At 64.2% G+C, this 15,614-nt stretch overlaps 1 long non-coding RNA gene across 1 annotated transcript; it reads left to right on the top strand.

The window, feature by feature from the left end:
• Nucleotides 1-11,607: 11,607 nt before the first annotated feature.
• LOC122101937 lies at nt 11,608-15,253 on the top strand. The gene is made up of 3 exons (XR_006146434.1): nt 11,608-11,677; nt 13,023-13,099; nt 15,192-15,253. It is a non-coding gene; the product is annotated as an uncharacterized LOC122101937 (long non-coding RNA).
• Nucleotides 15,254-15,614: the final 361 nt, after the last annotated feature.

Genomic DNA, 15,614 nt, shown 5'->3' with positions numbered 1-15,614 from the left:
CAGAAATGCAAATATTACTCAGTAAGGATGGCAGGGCCGCGTTTCTCTGGAGCCAGCGCGGCGGGTACTAAGCATCTGTGCCAGTACCATCATCCAGCTCCTCTACCTCTCCAGGACATCACACAATTTCCTCTCCCCCTTTGTCGCTGAGCTCTTCATTTTGTTTTGAACATGCTAAGCTTCATCCAAGGGAGGGGGCGCAGGGGAAGAGAACCACGGTGAACCATCACAGTGCTGCCAGGTTCGCTTGTTTTTGTCTTCCTAGGGTCTTGCCCACATCTGAGCTGCATTTCGCCTGGTTTAGGGGACAGTCTCCCACCCCAAGCCAAGTTCTTATTCTCCAACTTGTGCTGCCCGTGGCTGTGCCTGTGCAGGGGTGCCTGGCCCTGGCCGCTCAGCTCAGCCCGTCTGGGGTTTGGTGGGAGAAGCAGGGGGATCGTGTGAGGCTGGCCCTGAAGAGCACAGGAAGAGCCAGACGCTAGCGGCTCACACCGGTAATGCCAGCCACCCAGGAGTCTGAGGTCTGGAGAAGAGCAGAATGAGGCCAGCCTGGGCAGAGAAGTCAGTGAGACTCCACCTCCAATTAACCATCCAAAAGCAGGGCTGAGGTATGGCTTAAGTGGTAGAGTGCCCACCGAGCAGGTGCAAGGCCCTGACTTCAATTCACAAACGGTGAGGCGCAGGTGACTGAAGCCCTGGGCTGTCTGGCGGCTCTAACCAGCCACAGCCACGCGCTGCCTTGCCAGCTCATGGGATCCACTCGCCAGGCAATTGATTATTGAGCGCCTCCTGTCAGCACGCATCTGGGGCGTGGCAGAGGGTGAGACCGGTGAGAAGGGGCTGCGATTAGTGATCACAGACGTCCAAGCCCGCCTGTGGATGCTCCTTGCTGGCCCCCCACACCATGCAGCCCCCCATCCCCCACCGATCCTGCTGCTGGCCCAGGGATTCAGTGTCTGGTCAGCTCCTGTCCTGTCTGCGTGCAGGAGCACAGGGCTGTGCTCACTGCAGTGCTCCCAGAAGCCAGCCTTGCTCGGCACCTTCTTCTGTGAGACTCAGCCTCTCCTCTGAGCAGCTGGGGCCAAGCGAGCCCGGAGCAGCGGGCACTGCCCTGACGTGTGTGCGGGCCCGGCACCGGCTGGGTGTCTGCTCTTCCCTCCCTGAGCGCAGAGCACTGGGCGGAGAGCAGCTGGCCCTCGGCGCCGTCAAGGGAGCAGTGACCTCGCCCAAGTGTTTGTGTGTGTTTTGGCGGCATGGGCCAGGGAGCACCGGTCCTGGCGCCTACCACCGGATGCATGCGTGCGGCCGCTTTTGTGTGGGTTATTGTGAATGTAGGGCCTCACTCTTTGTCTGGGCTGGCCTGCCCTGCAGAGGACCGAGCCAGGGCCCCTGCTTGAGGGCCCGCAGTTCTCATCAGTTCTTCTGTGGGGCTCGTGGATCTAACGCCAATCAGAGGGCCTTGCTCTGATCCGGTCTGACCACAGCCATCACCCCACCCCCAAACACCCACGCCCCAAGGGACAGCTGCTTCTGTGTGTGTGTGTGTGTGTGTGTGTGTGTCTGCAGACCATTGCTCGCTGAGGACTGTCCCAAGTCTAACCCCGTGGGTCTGTGTTAGGCGTCTCTATGGCGTCAGGAGGAGCACAGGCATCCGTGGGAGCTGTGACTCCATCCCCGGCTCCCCGCTACGGGAGACCATGCGTTCACACACTGGCTCCTGAAGCCTTGCTTGAGTTGCTGCTGACACTTTGCAAGAATCCAGCCCTGCCAATTTTTAACTTAAATTTAGCCAGCTATTCTGCTGGCCCAAATGGCCCAGCTTGGAGGTGGCGTGTGAAAAAAGAGAAAAACCAAAAAACAAAAAGCCAAACCCCTGACTCTCATCCGGAGCCGGAAGCGAAGTCTCTCCTGCCAGCCTCGCCTCGCCTCGCCAGGCTGCCGGGGGCTCTGTTGATTTAATCCTGGCAGCTGAGAGCTCTCAGACGCAGCCGAGTAGATGGCAGAATTATTTATATAGTCCCTGTATGTTCCCAGGCTGTTCGTCTTTTTTCTTCTTCCTTTTTTGTTCTTTATTATTGCTCGTGCTGCTTTTGCTTTGAAAGGAGCCGTGTTTGGCAGTCAGTGCTGAGTGGAACTCAAGAATGGTGCAATTCCTGGTGGTCCGCGGTAACCCCGCTCCGAAGCCCTCTTTGGAAATGCGTGAGAATGGAACTGGTGTGAATGAAAGATGGGAATGTGGAAATCTCAGGCTAGTTTGCTTCCAGCCTTGCCCCGAGCCAAGCGCTTCCCTCCTCCCACCCACACGCAATCTTGCAAGCGGGAAGCCGAAGCTGCTGAGATAATGTTCCTTGCTCATCTGCGGTCTCTCCGCGTCCACACTCATTATTCTCTGAGAGCCCTGGATGAGAGTGTCTCCTCAGAGCGCATGGTTTTCTTTTTGAGACAGAGTCTCGGTATGTAGTTCAGGCTGGCCTCAGCCCTCCAGGCACAGGGATTATGGGTGTGCACTGCCCTACCTGACTGTAGAGCTCAGTATTTTCATGGCTCTTCATCTTTCGTAACTGGAGGCATGGGGTAGCAGTGTGGCTCGAGTGGTAAAGTTCAGGGAGCTGTGTCCAGTCTCCTCTCAGCACCCCCAAAACCACTGAAGAAGGTCCGTGAGCCTGATTTAGGGGGTGCACAGCTTAGCATGGGGTGCACACGGGACCCTGCAACCCGGTCTTGTCTGCCCATTGTGCAAATGGCCAAATGGCTGCCCCATGAGCCAAACACTGAGAGCCAGGAGCAGCTTCTCCTGTTGGAGAGAGGGCTCGGGAATTCAGGACTTCCTTGGGCAGGCCGCACAGCCCAGGCCTCTCGGCTTGTGAGGGCCGGGACTCAGTGCTGCGTTCCAGCTCTGGGTGAACTGCGGTCCCGGGAGGGGAGTGGAGGCCCAGGGACAGCCTCACTCCACCCCTCCCCCACGCCCAGGCCCGGGGAGCCTGCGGAGAGCAGGGCTGTGGGGGTCGTGTTCTCAGAGCCGCATCGCGCGCCCTAAGCTGGCGTGGGCATCGGGGAGGAGGAGGAGTCCAACCAGGATGCGTGGGAACGCCCTCCACAGATGGCTCACGGGGCCTGTGCTCAGGTCCAACCGAGGCCCAGGAGTCTGCCCTGCAGCACACCAAACGCAGCCAAGCCGATTCCGTCTGGCCCAGGGCCGGTTTGGGCCCCGTGATTTAGGAGCTTAGTGGAGAAGAACAGCACAGGCGCACAGCCTGGCTGCCCAGATCCTCCCCTCACACTTGCCCTCCTCACTCCCATCAACAGGCTCAGGTTAAGGCTAAGAAGGAGCACGAAGGTGCGGTGCAGCTGTTAGAGGTGAGCAAGGGGCCGGGGAGGGGGGCCGGGGAGGGGGGCCGGGAAGGGGGGCCGGGGAGGGGGGGCCGGGGAGGGGGGCCGGGGAGGGGGGCCGGGGGGGGGCCGGGGAGGGGGGGCTGGGGAGGGGCGCTGGGGAGGGGGGCCGGGGGGGCCGGGAGGGGGGCCGGGGAGGGGCGCCGGGGAGGGGGGCTGGGAGGGGGGTCGGGGAGGGGGGGCTAGGAGGGGTGCCGGGAGAGAGCACAAGGCCACACAGACATGATGGATGGCGCCCACTGGACGTCTTCTGTGCCCTGTTGTGCCTCTTCATTTTGTCCTCACAATCAAGGCGCCCCATCCCGACACACAAGGAAACTGAGGCAGAGAGAGGCAGAGTAGCCCTCCCGGGGTCACGGAGCCAGGGTCAGAGCTGGGAGGACGGCCCCTCTCTTGGGAGAGCATTTCCCCAAGAGGAGGTGGAATGTCATTCCTGGGCTGTGCATTTTAAGGGCGAGGTGGTGTCTGCAGCCCAGGGAGAGGAGAACTTAGGAATCAATGCCCCGCGGTTGCCTCCTGGGCACTGTCCCCAGGGCCCGGCCTTCTCCCTGCTTTCCTCGGAGCCCTGGAGGCTGGGGCGTGGAGGGAATGACCCCCATGTCCACTGGCTGGGACACTTCTTGTCCCTGGGTCTTGGGTGTTGTCAGCCGCTTGGGAGGTGAAGGCAGGAGGGGCAGAGCTCTGAGGTCAGCTGGGGGCAGCTGTACTTTAAGTCCTGCTCATGCTGGAGCAGCTGCCCCCACCGGCCACCGCTGAGGCTGGGCTATGCGGCCAGCACCCCCCAGGGGGTGCTGCTGAGCCACCGCCCGAGCCCTGCCACCAAGCTTCCAGTCCCCAGGCGGTGGGTGAGGCTGCCTGGACCTCTGCCCTGACCTTTGTCCCCAGTAGAGGAGCCGCCGTGGTCGGAGTCTGCCCTTCCCACACTGCCTTTCCAATCTACTCTCCCCTGGGGAAGCCGCTGTCATTACCACCCAGACACTGACACTGAGTTTTAGAAGCGTCCGTTTCGTGAATGAATATTGGGTAGGGCAGGTGTGAAGAATAGATGCCCGGCTACCCCGCCCCCCACCGCAGACCACGCCCGGGACGTGGCCTGCTCTCCCCCGCCCGGAGCCAGTCCCTTTCCCCCGTCCCCCGGGTCTGTGGTCAGTGCGGCCCTGTCCTCCCCCGTCCCCCGGGTCAGTGCGGCTCTGTCCTACCCCATTCCCCGGGTCTGTGGTCAGTGTAGCCCTGTCCTCCCCCATTCCCCGGGTCTGTGGTCAGTGTGGCCCTGTCCTCCCCCGTCCTCCGTCCCCCGGGTCAGTGCGGCCCTGTCCTCCCCCATTCCCCGGGTCTGTGGTCAGTGTAGCCCGGTCCTCCCCTGTCCCCCGGGTCTGTGTGGCCCTGTCCTCCCCCGTCCCCCGGGTCAGTGTGGCCCTGTCCTCCCCCGTCCCCCGGGTCTGTGGTCAGTGTGGCCCTGTCCTCCCCCGTCCCCTGGGTCTGTGGTCAGTGCGGCCCTGTCCTCCCCCGGGTCTGTGGTCAGTGCGGCCCTGTCCTCCCCCGGGTCTGTGGTCAGTGCGGCCCTGTCCTCCCCCGTCCCCCGGGTCTGTGGTCAGTGTGGCCCTGTCCTCCCCCATTCCCCGGGTCTGTGGTCAGTGCGGCCCTGTCCTCCCCCGTCCCCCGGGTCTGTGGTCAGTGTGGCCCTGTCCTCCCCCATTCCCCGGGTCTGTGGTCAGTGCGGCCCTGTCCTCCCCTGTCCCCCGGGTCTGTGGTCAGTGTAGCCCTGTCCTCCCCTGTCCCCCGGGTCTGTGGTCAGTGTGGCCCTGTCCTCCCCCGTCCCCTGGGTCTGTGGTCAGTGCGGCCCTGTCCTGTCCCTGGCCTTTGGGCAGGCTGCAGCGGGCGGGGGTGGATGCGGTGCACAGGTGGAGCTGGGTGTGCGGCTGTAGCACCGCGTGGCCTGGCTTGAGCCCTGGGGAAGGCCACATGGCTGCTCTGAGCAGTGTCCTCTTTGTTCGCCCCTCTCTCTGTGGCGGCCCTGCCCGGCTCTCCGCCCAGAATGCCCTGGACTGCATGCAGGTATTCAGATGTGCTCCCCGTGTGTGCGCTAGTGTGTGCCGTGCCCTGTCCCAGGCAGCCCTGAGCCTGGGCCGCCTCTGTGGCCCCCCTCTCCCGCTGGGCCTCCTGACGGGTGGGGACCTGGGTTCTGAGCCGGGAGCCGCGGGGCAGAGCGCTGTTCCCGGGACGGCCCAGCGTTAGACCGTGTCTAATGCGGTCATGCTCAGGCCGGCCTGTGAGCTCAGGTGACCGCAGGGAATTAGCGGGGCTGATGTGGGAGGCCCAGGACCCAGCTGGGGCTCACAGGGTCCTCACCACCTCGGGCCTTGGCCGCAAGCTCCCTCCCTGGGGGCGGGGTCTGGGCTTGCGGGGAGGGAGGGGAGGGAGGGGAGGGCCCGGCCCCTGACAGCCGGGCTGGGTGGTGAACTCGGAGGGGTTGGCTGAAGGGGGAACGAGGGCCAGCCCGTCTCCTGGAGCTCGTCAGAAGCTGGTCTCAGGTGAGCTGTGGCTGCAGCGCGGTGGCTGCCAGCTCCCTGCAGGCCCGGCCCGGCAGGCATCCCCCGCAGCGGGGCTAGTGAAGGGTGAGCAGTGCTCTGAAGAGTCGCTGTCCAGAACTCACAACCAAAGCCCCAGCACGTCCCAGCCCTCTGCCTGCTCTGGAGTGCCAGCGAATGCACGGAGGTCAAGCCTGCCCTCCAGGCTGCCGGAGCACGGTCCCATGAAGCCCTTCTGCCTCGAAGCCTTGCATCTCATGCTGCATGAAGCCTTGCATCTCATGCTGCATGTCGCCGGGCGGCTGTCTGTGGACCATGTGGCCGGTCCCCAGCTCCCTCCCTCGCCCAGCTGACTGCAGTCACCACCACAGATGCCCAGGAGATGCGGTGTTAGATCCCTCAGCATTCCGCACTCGGCAGCCCAGCTGCATGGACGTTTCTGAGCCCAGCTTCCTGGAGTGCCAGAGGAGGAAGTGTCCACTCGAGACACTGGATGGACTCCAGCCCCAGGGCCCGAAACAGTAAACCACCTACCACAGAGCAAGGCGGCTCCGATGAGCTGCCAGGCCAGCGGCTGCTCACGGAGGGAGGCCCAGAGGCTGGACAAGGCAGAAGGGAAATGCACAGAGCACCTGCCGCTGCTGCAGCCTGCCGAGCCCCGGGAGAGCTCTCTAGAGCACGCCCAGTCCCCGCGGTTTTCTTTTTTTTTTTTGGGTCCGATCGTGGGGCCTGAACTCTGGGCCTGGGCACTGTCCCTCAGCTCTTCAGCTCAAGGCTAGCGCTCTACCACTTGAGCCACAGTGCCACTTCCGGCTTTTTTCTTTTTGCTTATGTGGTGCTGAGGAATCGAACCCAGGGCCTCAGGCATGCAAGGCAAGCGCTCTACCACTGAGCCACCTTCCCAGCCCCCCCGCGGCTTTCTTATCACCACAGTGTGCAGTGGATAGGGCACCACCTGTAAAATCAGAGGAGATTGTGAGCTAACTCCAGGTTTCTCAGATTAAACAAGCTAGGCACACATGTGGGAGCCATTTATCCAAGGACGAATTGGCTTAACCAGCCCCGAGGACAGAGCCAGCCTGGTAAATCACCTCCAGGGCACTGAGAAGTCTCTGAGAGAAGGCATATTAGGGACACAGAGAGAGATAGAAAGGGACAGGGAGGTTGGCCTCGTGTACAGGGGCATCTCCCACGCTTGCTCCTTGCGTGGATCCTGGCATCTTGCCCTTGGCACGTGACTGTCTTCTGGTGCCGGTCCTTCGCACCTCTGCAGGCATGGGTCCCCTCTCCCGGAGCAGGTGTCCCCGTGGACCCTCAAACGGGCCTGCTTGGACACAACATTGCACATGGCCCTCCTGTGAGTGGGGGAATGGCGGGCACGACGTGTTGTTGGATATTTTCCCGAGTCTCTATAAATACCCACGTTCACATTTGCGAGTCTCTGCTGTTTGTTCCAATTATAGAGCGTTTGCTGATGATGAACCATCTGTCACTGCCCTGGCTGGGGCTCAGGCACCCTGCCCTCCCCCGACACAGGTGGCTGCCTTCTGCGAGGCACACACGTACACGCATGCACACATGTGCACACACACATGCACAGAGGCCAGGTCCCCACCCTCCTCCTCATCCCCAAGCTGGGACTCCATACTGCTTTGATTCCTGAAACTTGTGTTGCTATCTAGACACGCCAGCTGGGGACCAAGGCAGGGCTGCTGTTCTCCCCGGGTCTCCTGTAAGTGGGGCCCTGAGGGCGATGGGAGGTACGCAGCCCGGCTCCCGCCTCCGAGTGGTCCAGGTCCTGGACAGCCAGCCACAGCCAGATCGGCTGATTTGCCCGTGTGACAAGTTGCAGCTCTCAGACTCTTGGTGTGGAGCTGGGGGGCTGGAGGCTCAGCCACTGCTCACGGCACAGGACCGGGTGAATCAGGACAGATACGGATGAAGCAAAGGCTTCTGGAGACCACACCATACAAGGATCGGAGTCCCGGGAGGGGCCGTGCGGTTCCTGCGTGACAGCCGCCCGCAGGCCTCAGGTCCAATCCCTCCAGGCCAAGATCTGGACTTAGTGCCGCGTAAGACCCCACCCTGGGCCTGGCCCTGGTCGTCCTGGCCTGTCCTCTCAAGGGCAGCCAGCTGTGTGTCTTGAGCATGCGAGCTTTGTCGGGGATGCTGGCGTCTCCATCCCTCGCCTCGCCTGGACTCCGCCCGCCCCGACTGGCAGGCCTTGGCCGTCTGTGGAGCCCAACCCCACGGTGCAGTGCGGTGCGGCCCGGCGGCCTCTGGCCCCCACTCTGCCGGCGCTGTCGTGCTGGGGACTACTGGTTCCAACACTCAGACCTTTCCGGTTGCACGTCTTGCAAGGCCGGGGCCTGGGCGGCTACGGCCTCGGGAATCTGCAGGCCGCGCACACCACCCAATCCCGGCCGCCGCTCCTGTGGGCACAAGGCCACGTTCCAGACACAGCTGCTGTGTGCAGGAAGGACAGGCTTGCCACTGCGAGGTGACTGCATCCGGGCGACCCGGCCCTGCTCCCAGGAGCCTCCGGCCCCGCAACCCCCTGAAGAACTCAGCTGAGCCCGGGCTGCCTTCCGCTCTCCTGTCCACGCCTGTCTGCCTGTTGTTCTCAGCACGGACCTTGCCTGCCCTGGAGGGCTCCTAGCTCTGTCCTCAGGGACCAGGGTCCCTGTGTCAGCGGGGCCCGGTGACCCGGAGGGAGTCTGCACGTGGATCCCCGCGCCCTCGCCCGCCTGCCCCGCTCCCCAGCCCCGAGGGCTGCTTCTGCGCCCTTCTCAATGGAGACCGCTACCTTGGCTCGGCTCATTCAGCTTTTTAAAAGAAGAATCCTGCTGATTTTTTTAATGAATTGAAGAAATTAATTATAGACTTGGGACTTTTAAGGTTATTTTTAGAAGCCCATGATCTCAGACATAAATAGCACTTCATTCTGGACGAAGTAGCTGAGGCATTTAATGTCTGCGGTGGAGAGGGGGGAGGAGGAGAAGACGAGCGGGGGCGGGGGAGAGGGGGGCGGAGCATGAGGAGGGGGAGACACAGGGCGGCCACTGCTGAGCCCTGGAGCGGGACATCAGCGCGGCTCACAGCCCTGCCCTTGGTCCCACACACCTACGTGGAAGTGAGCAGCAACTGAGCGTGGACCAGACACGGGAGCTGGTGCCGACAAGACCCGGCGCCGATGTGTTGTTGGAGAGACGGACAGGGTTTTCCAGCCACGGGGCGGGGACAGTCCTGGAGCAGGAGGCTGAGCCAGCCACCGCCGGTCAGGAGCTGGCACGCTGGGCACCGCGTCCACACATCAACTCAACAAGCGATTTCTGAGCACCGACTGGCGTGGAGGACGCCCGTGGCCAGGAAGCAGAGGCCGGAAGCTTAGGGTGTTGGACAAACAGGAAGCAGGGATTGGGAGTTAGAGGAGCAGGCGGGGTGTGCTGAGGAGGCAGAGGGGTCCTCGATGCCCGTCCTCGGCCACCTACGCTGACGAGTTCCAGAACTTGTGTCCCGGAGGGAACGGGAGAGCGCCTCACTCACCAAGCCTGTGTGGGACCGCAGCCACACAGGGCCCGGAAGGCGGAGAGGTCTTCCAAGCCCGGCCAGGGCTGGGCACGGCTGCCGTGCCCGAGGAGGGAGCTTGCTGGCCCGGCCTTCTCCTGTGTGTGTTCCCTTCCCGGCCCCCTGGGTATTGGATGGCAAATGGCAGTCATGTTGCTAACCCTGTATTGTTCAGGAGCGGTGTTCTTGGGGGCTGTGATGCCAGGGGTGTGTGCTGTGAGAGAGCGTCGCATGCTGGCTTAGCAGCTGAGCTGCTCCCCAGTCAGCGCCCTGCCCCAGCCTCACACTCCAGATCTCAGGCAGCTAAGGCAGAGCATGCCAACCGCACAGTGCCGGGCCGCACATGGAACCCTCTGAGCCAGGCTGGCTGAGCCAGAGACTGCTGCCATCCTCGGCACCTGCAGGTCCTCAGCCTGGAACCTGAGATCAGACGCTGCCCCACGGCGGTGCTGCTGGCTCTCCGCACACACCCCTCACGCGTGCACACACAGCACAGACACACATGTGCACACTGGTAGATACATGCATGGCAGATGCACACGGCACCTACACGCACGGGCACACTACACATACATGTTCACCCACACTCACAAAACACATGCATGTGTGTGACACACACATGCCGCTCACATACATTCACAGGCATGCAGTTGCACACAACATGTATACATGTGTGCATAGACACACAAGGCAATGCAGCACATGTGTACCAACACACTACACACATGCACGTCCATGCTCACACAAGCTCATGTGTGTACACCCACACTCACAAGCACACATGCACATCCATGCTCACACAAGCTCATGTGTGTATACCCACACTCACAAGCACACATGCACATCCATGCTCACACAAGCTCATGTGTGCTCATCCATGCACACAAGCACACATGCACATCCATGCTCACACGAGCTCATGTGTGTACATCCACACTCACAAGCACACATGCACATCCATGCTCACACAAGCTCATGCGTGTACACCCACACTCACAAGCACACATGCACATCCATGCTCACACAAGCTCATGTGTGTACACCCACACTCACAAGCACACATGCACATCCATGCTCACACAAGCTCATGCGAGCTCATCCATGCACACACCCTCCCCCGAGGCCCCCGCTGACCCCATCTTGTCTTTGCTGTGCAGTCCAAAGTTCGAGAGCTGGAAGAGAAATGCAGGACCCAGAGTGAGCAGTTCCACCTGCTCTCTCGGGAGCTGGACCGGTTCCGGCAGCACGCGGGCAGGACCGACCTGCTGGGCGGCGGCCTGGTGTCCCTCCTCGACGCCTCCCTGGCCCCTGGAAAGCCTTTCCCCAAGTTCATGAATGGATTAGCGACCTCCCTGGGTAAAGGTCGGTATGGACTCCCTGGGTGGGTGGCGGTGGGCAGGTGAACTGGAGACTCCCCGGCTGGGTGGCGGTGGGCAGGTGAACCGGGGGCTCCCCGGCTGGGTGGCGGTGGGCAGGTGAACCGGGGGCTCCTCGGCTGGGTGGCAGTGGGCAGGTGAACCGGCCCTGGGGCTGGGCGGTAAGGCTTGTGTGGCAGCAGCCCCCCTGCGTTTGGGGCGCTGTGGCAGGTCACAGGCCAGCACAGGCTGCCGCCGTGCACACGCGGCATAAGGTGGCTGCTCTTTGTGGGCCCAGTCCACAGAGGGGGAAACTGAGGGGAGCCTGGCCCCAGAGTCTCTGCTGGCCACTCCTGTGTGGCCCCTGGCCTTCGACCCCGGCTCTGTGAGCCGTCTCTGCTGGGGCTTTTCCCCTCCCTCCCAGGCCACACCTAGTGGTGCAGTGACATTTTGGGAAGTTCTCCCCAGAGGTCAGGACTGAGCCCTAAGCACCTGCCCTCACCCTGGCTTGGCTGGCAGGGAGGGGCAGCCCAGGCCACCATGCTGGGACGGAGATCTTGTCCTGGCTGTGGGGCCTGAGTGCAGGCATCCTGCACTGCCCCTCCCCAGCAGCAGCAGGAGAGCTTGTGCAGAGGCTGTGGGCTGCAGGCCGATCATTGTCATGACCATCACTATTGGTGTTTAAACGTAGAGAGGAGCAGTCTGGAGGGCTCCGAGGGACGCTGTGCTGTGACAGGGGACTACATTCCGCTGTCCAGGGACAAGCTGGAGCCTCCGTGTGCCAAGCCTACCTTCCTGCCTTCGGCCAGCAGCCCAAGATGCAGAATTGAGTCCGAAGTGAGTCTTGCAGGGCGGGGCCTCTGGCTGCGGTGTGCTCTGCTTCCGGAGCACGGGGACCGCTCACCTGTCCTTCCTGCCCCGCCTCCTCCTCCCTCCTCCCTCCTCCCTCCTCCCGCCTCCCTCCTTCCTCCTCCCTTCTCTCTCCTCCTCCTCCCCCTCCCTCCTCCCTCCTCCCGCCTCCTTCCTCCCTCCTCCTCCTCCCCCACCCTCCTCCTCCTCCCCCTCCCTCCTCCCTCCTCCTCCTCCCCCACCCTCCTCCTCCTCCCCCTCCCTCCTCCTCCTCCCCCCTCCCTCCTTCCTCCTCCCTTCTCCCTCCTCCTCCTCCTCCCTCCCTCCTCCCCCTCCCCCTCCTCCTCCCTCCTCCCTCCTCTCCCTCCCTCCTCCCTCCTCTCCCTCCCTCCTCCCCCTCCCCCTCCCTCCTCCCCCTCCCCCTCCCTCCTCCCTTCTCCCCCTCCCCCTCCTCCTCCCTCCTCCCTCCTCTCCCTTCCTCCTCCCCCTCCCCCTCCCCCTCCTCCTCCCTCCTCTCCCTCCCTCCTCCCCCTCCCCCTCCCTCCTCCCCCTCCCCCTCCCCCCCCCTCCCCTCCCTCCCCCTCCCCCCCTCCCCTCCCTCCTCCCCCCTCTCCCCTCCCTCTTCCCTCCTCCCCCCTCCCCCCCTCCCTCGTCCTCGTCCCTCCTCCCTCCTCCCTCCTCCTCCTCCCCCTTCCCTCTTCCCTCCCCCCCTCCCCCTCCTTCCTCCCCCCTCCTCCTCCCTCCTCCCTGCTGCCATTCATTCCCAGAGTCCTAAGGTGTCTGCACAGGGAGCCCCTGCGGGCAGGCAGCGCCCTATCTGGTGGTGATGCGCTGCACTCATCGGCATTAGAAAGCGAGGCCCTGTTGAAGGTCCCCAGGACAGATCAGGCCTCCTGTCCTGGTGTGGGGAATGGGGAGGAGGCTTCCCAATATCTGGGTCCCACTGCATCCACGAGGAGCTGGCGTGGGAGCCGAGGCCTGGGAGCTGGGCAGAGGCTGCCCATGCCGGCCTCTGTCACCTCAGGAGCTGCGGGGCGGGTTGAAGATGGGCAGCGATGCGGCTCACTGCTGTCTTCTCCAGACAGCCTGGCCTGGCGGTGTCTGGGTGACTTTGTGGAGGGTCCCCACCCCTGGCCTCCTCCTGAACTCCTTACCAGTGTCACTCTGCGTGACCAGGGCTGCGCGGGACAGCGCCTCTGTGACCCCAGGATGTGGGCCTCCCATCTCCGGGGGGTTCTGAGATGGGGGGGATCTGCATTCCCCAAGCCCCGGGGAGACTGAGGGAGGATCCCATGGGCTGTGGCAGCCCACAAACACGTGTTGTCTCCAACAGATGGATAATGAACAGAACTCCAATACCTCAAAGCAGAGATTCTCGGGGAAGGTGCACCTCTGCGTGGCCCGCTACAGGTAGGGTGCTGGGGGAGGTGCTGTCTGTGGTCCTGAGCGCCCAGCTCAGGCACGGGCGCGGGCACGGGCACGGGCACAGGACGCCGGGGCAGAGGAGATCATGGGGCTGGAAGGTCCAGCGGCCTGAGCCCAACGGCTCCTCTGGGGCCGCAAGAAGACGGCGCTCCAGCCAGGCCATTGAGAACGACGGAGGCACAGGGCTGGGGTGTGGACCGGCCCGCAGGGAGGCACAGGGCTGGGGCATGGACCGGCCCACAGGGAGGCACAGGGCTGGGGTGTGGACAGGCCCGCAGCGAGGCACAGGGCTGGGGTGTGGACTGGCCAGGGCTGGGGTGTGGACCGGCCCGCAGGGAGGCACAGGGCTGGGGTGTGGACCGGCCCGCAGGGGAGGCACAGGGCTGGGGCATGGACCGGCCCGCAGCGAGGCACCCGGCTCAGGCGTGGACCGGCCCGCAGGGAGGCACAGGGCTGGGGTGTGGACCACATGGCAGGGAGGCACAGGGCTGGGGCATGGACCGGCCCGCAGCGAGGCACAGGGCTGGGGCGTGGACTGGCCCGCAGGGAGGCACAGGGCTGGGGCGTGGACCAGCCCGCAGGGAGGTACAGGGCTGGGGTGTGGACTGGCCCGCAGGGAGGCACAGGGCTGGGGTGTGGACAGGGCCCGCAGCGAGGCACAGGGCTGGGGCGTGGACAGGCCCGCAGGGAGGCACAGGGCTAGGGCATGGACCGGCCTGCAGCGAGGCACAGGGCTGGGGTGTGGACCGGCTCGCAGGGAGGCACAGGGCTGGGGCGTGGACCAGCCCGCAGGGAGGTACAGGGCTGGGGCGTGGACCGGCCTGCAGGGAGGCACAGGGCTGGAGCGTGGACTAGCCTGCAGGGAGGCACAGGGCTGGAGCGTGGACAGGCCAGCAGGGAGGCACAGGGCTGGGGCGTGGACTAGCCTGCAGGGAGGCACAGGGCTGGGGCGTGGACTAGCCTGCAGGGAGGCACAGGGCTGGGGCGTGGACTAGCCTGCAGGGAGGCACAGGGCTGGGGTGTGGACCACATGGCAGGGAGGCACAGGGCTGGGGTGTGGACAGGCCTGCAGGGCTCCCGGCCACCAAGGGGCTCAGGCCGGAGGCCCCCACCCAGAGGCTTTACTTCCTCCTAGTTCTAGAGGCCAGCAGTCTGCATGGAGGTGTCAAAGGCCGCATCCCTTGCCTCTCCCGGCCTCTGGTGGCCCAGAGCTTGGCTTGTGGCTGCATGGCTGTGGGCTCTGTGGACAGGTGGCTTCTCTTGTGTGCATTTCTGTCTCCCATGGATCTGCACACACACTCCACTCCAGTTTGTGGTGTCAGTGGACGGCAGGTCCACTCACTGCATGTGTCACTGTGAAGGCAGTGTGCTCGAGTGTGGGCAGATGGTTCAATGGTGGGAGCTGGTGAGTCCAGTGTCTCGCCCGAGATGACAGGAGGTTCCACGAGGCGCAGACGCAGCGTGCCACGTGGCACGGTGGAGCCCCGGCACAGTCCTGCCGACCGGCAGGAGATGGGGTCCATGGCGCTTCCTCTTAGCTCGTTCATCTGGATAGTAAAGTTCTGCTGGAAGGGGGGCGAGACCAAGATGCCAGTCACAAATACACCGTTGGGGGACGGAGGGCTCTGGGCGGACAGCTCACCGTGGGGGGCGGGGGGAGGGGGAGGGCTCTGGGCAGGCAGCTCACCGCAGGGGGGAGGCTCTGGGCGGGCAGCTCACAGGGGGGGGGGGGTGAGGGCTCTGGGCAGGCAGCTGGGGACAGCTCACCACGGGGGGAGGGGGGAGGGCTCTGGGCAGGCAGCTCACCGCAGGGGGAGGGCGCTGGGCAGGCAGCTCACCGCGGGGGGACGGAGGGCTCTGGGCAGGCAGCTCACCGCAGTGACCTTCTGCCAGAGTAGGAGCCCTCCAGGCAGGCCCGGGCGTCCACCCCAGAGGAGTTACCAGCCCTGGCTGTTTCGGGTTTATAGTTCTGGGGGACAGTCGTGAGCCGTGTGCCAGGCCAGCCGGCTGCCGGGGCTGGGGCTGGGAGCAGCACCCGTCTGCGGCCGCTCCTGAGAGAGCTGTGTTCCATCCTCAGCTACAACCCCTTCGATGGACCCCCAATGAAAACCCCGAAGCCGAGCTGCCCCTCACGGCGGGAAAGTACCTCTATGTGTACGGAGACATGGACGAAGATGGCTTCTACGAAGGTCTCTGTGGGTTTGTGGCTGCCGGTGGCAAGGCTGGCCGGTCTATCCAGCCAACCAGTGTATCTGACCCTGGGACCCCTCCGGGCCCCCGAGTCCCCCCTGCCCCACCCCGCGCCCTGCCCCTCCCGGGGCCCCTGAGCCCACCCCCCGCCCAACCCCTGCGACCCCTCCCGGGCCCTGAGCCCCCCTGCCCACCCCGCGCCCTGCCCTTCCTGGGCCCCCAAGTCCCCCTGCCCCACCCTGCGCCCCACCCCTCCGGGCCCCGAGCCCCCCTGCCCCACCCCGCGCCCTGCCCCTCCCGGGCCCTGAGC

Source organism: Dipodomys spectabilis, unplaced genomic scaffold (genome assembly GCF_019054845.1).
Source record: "Dipodomys spectabilis isolate Male_0828 unplaced genomic scaffold, ASM1905484v1 ptg000712l, whole genome shotgun sequence".
Lineage (NCBI taxonomy): Eukaryota > Metazoa > Chordata > Mammalia > Rodentia > Heteromyidae > Dipodomys > Dipodomys spectabilis.
Note: the sequence above shows the minus strand (reverse complement) of the source record. Positions and strands in the feature narration are given on the sequence as shown.